Source organism: Gasterosteus aculeatus, chromosome 6, assembly GCF_964276395.1.
Source record: "Gasterosteus aculeatus chromosome 6, fGasAcu3.hap1.1, whole genome shotgun sequence".
Classification (NCBI taxonomy): Eukaryota; Metazoa; Chordata; class Actinopteri; order Perciformes; family Gasterosteidae; genus Gasterosteus; species Gasterosteus aculeatus.
Window position 1 is genome coordinate 12,147,077 of NC_135693.1, and position 6,038 is coordinate 12,153,114.

Consider the following 6,038-nt stretch of genomic DNA (forward strand, 5'->3'; position numbering starts at 1 on the left):
GGTGAATGAAAAGACTGCGGGGAAAAAAATGACGCTCCCCAACACTGTGATTTTAAATTCTGCAACCTTGGCAATAACTCCATGTTCATTGCCATCAGCTCTGCATGAATAATAACATTTTCTGCCTCAGCGACCTTGGTGGAATCACAGTTTACTGACCTTTAAAACGTCTGAGTCATGACCAAGTGTTTTTGAGTCTTTAGACTTTTAACTCCCCTTTTTCACCTCACTCCCATTATAAACACATAAGATAAGCTTTCAGGCAGCGCACATTATTTCCCGACTGCACGGAGCACTTTTCATTTTGTTTACGTGATAGCGAATGCGGTCGCAGGAAGTGTTTCTTTGTCCACAATACTGGACATGTTGAAGGTTGGACAGCGACACGTTGACGGCGGGTGACTTATTGCTTCCTGCCACTCGGGCGAGATCGAGCCAGCAGCGTGTTTCCCTCACATCAAACGAGGTCAAGGACGTGGCTGCAGCAAAGCACAACTCTTAAATCACCTCCACACCTCACACAGGCACGTGTGTGAGGATCAACACATAAAAAAACACACACACACACACACTTTGAAAAGGAGTTTGCGACATGCAGGGAATTTACATGCCGACAAATATTTGTCTTAGCAGTAAATCAAGCGCACCGGCAGACAAAGGCCTTTTTGTGTGGAAAACAGAATGAAAGGCCTTTGGTTCAGAACTGCAGCTGTGGAAATGTTTGGGTTGGCGGAGGTGATGCAAACAGCGTGACCGTCTCCAGACTCTCAGCAGATGTGCATGAACACACGTACACACACACATACACATTTCATTTGCAGTGGATGTCCTGCTAATGCCACAGTGTGTCTGAGAGCTATAAATGTGGTCATCGCAGCTACTTCAGCCCCGAGGAACACAGCATGAGTAATGCACAGAATTTGTGTTTGTCACAATAAGACGATGTGCGCAGGGCGCGTGTGTGCATTGTAATGACGGTAAAGACTTACTTATCTTCAAATGGAGGGCTCAGGCTCAAATCCCTCCCTTGAGCAAATCGAAATAGTCAAAATGGCTCAACCCGGCATCAGATTAGTACAGTTGAAAACTTTGATCTACAGGATGTTCTTGAAGAAGTCCGGTGATCTAAAGTTTTATCCGCTGGGTACCACAATCATCTGGACAAAATGTCATGACAATCTATATGATATAGATATAGATATTTTGGTCTGGACAGAAGTGGTGGGTTGACGTTGCTGTCATGGAGGAACGACCCACTACAAGAGGAGGTGACTTCAAGTTGTTTTATTCCAAGCACTTGATCAGTTGCATGGCTTATACATACAACTGGCACGATGTAGGAGACCAGGCCATTCACATCCAACAGCATCCAGCAAGAACATCCGTGAACCCAACTTGAAGATTGACAATTCTGCATAATTTTAAATGATGGTTTTGCACATCTTGGTTTCATCAGGGTTGAAAGCAGGACTGCTGGTGCAAAAGATGTGGCATCGCAGAGGTGAGAAGGAACTGAGAGATTTTTTATGTCCGGAGGTAAGAGGTTCGTGTCGGAGGAAGCGGTAAAGGGCGAGAGGAGAAGAGGAAAGAGGGTACACTGCGCTAATGTGGTCAGACAGGGCAGGCATCTGTTTTTAGAGACTCCATCCATTGTCTTCTCCCTGACCCCCCCTCTCTCTCTCTCTCTCTCTCTCTCTCTCTCTCTCTCTCTATCCCTCTGAGTCCCTCTTTGATTTTATGCCCACAGTGGGATCCAAACTGCTTGTGTTTCACCATCGGAGAGCAAATACCGGGATCATCTCCCAGAGGGGTTGGAGGCAGCACGGCGGCTGTTCTACAGTCCAGGGTCAGTTAGGCCTGCTCTATTTAATAGCAAAGGCTATACAAATATTGAAGTGTTATTACAGTGGAGGCTTGAGAAATAATTCAGATCATGTGCACGTGTGCGTGCTTGTGTGGACCTTTATTTCATAAGAGATGAACATGTGGGGGTCTGGATGCAGAAGCGAGGATTGGAGAAAAGTTCTTCTTCTCTTCGCCATTGAAAAGGGAGCGAGCCCAATCACGCCAGTCACTCGACGATTCAGGGATTTGTCAATCCTCTGGAATTCGCTGTAAAACACGCTTGTCGTGCTCCTCCCATGTCCTCCACTGAACCCCAACAATTATTCCTGTGTTTGCTAAGGACTTGAAGCCTCCAAGAGGCCTCTCTGGGCGACTACATCATCTTTCCAGTCCTTCATATTTCACTCAGAGAGAAAGAGAGAGAGAGAGAGAGAGAGAGAGAGTGGGGTGGGACTGGCAGGGTGAAAAGAACATGCTCTTGCAGTTACCGAGGCCGCTGGGTCGATCATCAGCCGGGATCAGGAAGGAAGGAGGAAAAAAGGGCTCTCCGGTTCTACACAGCTGAACTAACGTCAACCACCGAGACTGTCTGACCTTCCTTTTTCAGCTAACAAAAAAACACAACCTACGCTAAGAAGCACAACTCAGAAATGTGACTTAGAGAGAAGCATTCAGGGATTTGTTTTCGTACGTATGCTGCTCTGCTTGTTTGCAAAGTTCTCCTCAATCCTTTATCCTCATAAAATAGATGAAGCTATAGCAAAGTATTACTCTTCTTCCCATTAGTCAGTTTACTAACTGCATTGATGATGATGATGATGATGAATGAGAAGGGGGGGTCACACACACACACACACACACAGACATGCATTAATTGTTCCCTGCTGGCTGGACACCCAGTGCAGTTGTTTTATTAATCAATCACCAGAGCGGTAATACCCTCATTATTTTATAGTGCAGCTCCATGTGCTTTTGTCCGTGTATACTTTTGTGCTTGTGCTATGCTACCATTTTGTGTGTGTGTGTGTGTGTGTGTGTGTGTGTGTGTGTGTGTGTGTGTGTGTGTGTGTGTGTGTGTGTGTGTGTGTGTGTGTGTGTGTGTGTGTGTGTGTGTGTGCGTGCGTGCGTGTGTTCAACTGGGTCAAACCCCTCTGTTGCCTCACAGATAGTCCACTGGGAGATAAACGCAGAGAGAGATGAGCTTTAATCCTGGATTGGAGCTGCATCCCCTAACTCAGTTAAACGCACATGGAAACACACACACACGCACACGCACACACACACAACTCCATACACATTAAAAATGTAACCATAAACCGAACCCTTAAACTAACTCTACCCCTATCATCGCCCTATCCTAAGCCTTCACATTCAGTTACACACATTCATGTACCATTTAAGACCCTCGTGGTGTCACACACACACACACACACACACACACACACACACACACTTGCATGAGCAGACAATCGGTACCTCTGTGCCCTCCTGCCTGTATTCTATATTTGTGTGACGTGACAGCAGTCTGTTTTTACAGTCTTTGTGTCCTTAACAGATTTTTTAAAGTAATCAAAATGACCAACGTTTCTAACCTCTGACTCAAGGTCGGCGTTCTCGCTGATTCTGAGGCTCTTGATCATATTGGTGTTCATCAGCAGATTGAGTTGGCTTAGAAGTCATTACATGAATTACATTAGCAGCAACTTGATACTTCATTTGTAAACGTAATCACAACTGAACTTGTAGGACTGCATTTTACTTTGAAATCCATCATTGTTACAAAAAGTTACATTATTTTACAGTGGAGAAAGATTTTAAGTTTGAAGATAGATTAGAACAATATATGAAACAAATAAGAAGGAAGAACGTTCAGGGTTGGTGGAGGATAGATGGCAGCAGCGAAGTGTGTTCCAGGGAAATAATTTGACAGTGTATTGGCACACGGACAGCGCTGGCAACATGTGCCCCCAATAATAAAGAATGGCAGGTGGAAATGATGGCAGCAGGTAGAAAATGGTGTAAGTCAGCAGAAATGAGACACACACACATGCACTCACACTACGTCTGACTTTCTCCATCCACCCTAAACAAGAATGACGCTGAACAAAAAGGGTTGTCGTTGCTGAAGCCTGAAATTGCCTTTTACTTCCTGCCGTTGATTGTGTGTCAGACTCAGTGAGACAAGAGCTGGGACCTCATGACAGATCCAATGTGCGCATGTGTGTGTGTGTCTTATTAATCTGGGCTCACACCAATTTGATTTGATATTTTGCTTGTAGGATTGACTTTATGCACGGAGGGCGAGCGTTCCGGTCAGTTAAGCGGCCACCAATCTAACTTCCCCTCTGGTTAGCAGCCTGTTGCTGCCGATAAGCTCAACGTTCTAAAAATGTGTAGTATAATCACTTTGAATAAAACATGCGCTCATTCATAAAGTATTCCTTGTTTGCTCATTTTGTTTAATAGTATAGATATTTTGAAAGTGGTCATGACGCATAAGGACAACTTCTACTTTTGTTTTTTAAAGCTCATTGAGTGATAATATCTATTAGCACATTTTGGAATGCAGGAGCGATATGATAAAAGTATTTTTTATTGTAGTATTCATCTGTTTGGAGTTGTGTTTGTCTTTAAGGACAACTTTCTCAATAGGAGAAAATCAACTCAGGCTCATCTACCATCGTCTGAGTTGTAAGATTTCTTCTACCTTCCTCATCAATGTTTCCAGTCTCTGAGCCCAGATGTCATCCAGTTGTGCACCGAGAGAAGCTCATTGGACACTAATGCACACAGATTATTTACATATCGGTGTGTGTGTGTGTGTTTGTCCTGCGCACACGGAAAACTTGTGGTGTCGTGGCAGGAAGGAGTAATACTTAAACTTCAGCATGTGGCCTCTATCAGCATCTATTGGGGGATATTTGAGCATTTTTACTGATGGATTTGTCCAGTAAACAGACCGTCTCTGACCTCCAGTGGTAAACTGCAGAAGTACATTTAATGTTATTGTAAAGAAAGGGCCACTAGGTGGCGCTACAGGTGAGAGGATGACCATTGGCTGTGCGCAACACACGATCAGTCAAACCTGTCACACAACCTGAACATAGGACGGTGGTAAACATGACGGTGCACTGAGACCCAGTCAAAAATGCTCTGTTCTCATTGGCCAATTTCACTGCGCGCTGAGCTGTTGTCACATTGTCAATATTTGAAAAGTCCAAAGGTCCCATGATCACACATGTATCTCTACCTCTCCAGAATACTTGTGTCAAATGTCACAATAGTCAGCTTTACATGTGCATGTAATCCAAAGGAGGGGAACAGGATCACGTGTCAGAGGGAAGGATCGGTCACATTCCTCAGAAGTTAAAAGTGAAACGGAAGTGAGCTGCTATGAAAACATCCACGTGTGTGTCAGACAACTGGAGTCACAAACTGCCTGATCATCCAGTCGACGTGTCACCGGGGTGTGACGGCGTGGCCCACAGGGAGGGCACAGCACTGGCACCACTCGACCTGCGGCATATTTCACAAGCTGCCTTCACATGGATTTCTTTGGAAACTGGCTGTCGTTTAAGCCGGGGAGATCTTACATTACAACACACAAGCGTTACTATAATGTATAATCCTACCCTGAATTATTTAGTAATAAACTGAGCTTGCCATGAGGGGGGGGGGGGGGTGTCAAGGACACCCGTGTAAAACTCACCGCAGGGTCATGCGCTTTTTTTCTTTCCCTGCAGATACTGCCACGAGGCCGGCTGGCATGCGGCTCGTCTGAAGCAGCAGTGGGGGCCAGAGTGGTGAAGAGGAAGCACATGAGGGCCCTGATTGATACTGGGTGGATGGGGAGGGGGCTGCGGGGCTGACAGCAGAGACGCGCGTGGCTCTCGCTTTCGTCAAACCGGTCTGGGAGGAAGAAGAGGAGCCGCTTGTTGGCGTGAAACTGACACACTCTTTGTTTGTTTGCGGTTCAGAAGTGTGGCGGGGAGGTGCAGCGTGACACACTTCCCTTTGTCAGCTCAATGGACGGGTTTTCCCACTGCGGTGACGTCCCGCACACACAAACAATCGTGTGGAAACATCAGCTGACGTTATTGGGAGCCTGTTTATTAACGACTGCACTAAAAGGAACAACAGTGGACTCTGAACCCCCGTCAGTGTTTTCCTTTAAGCTGCGGACTGAATGGATA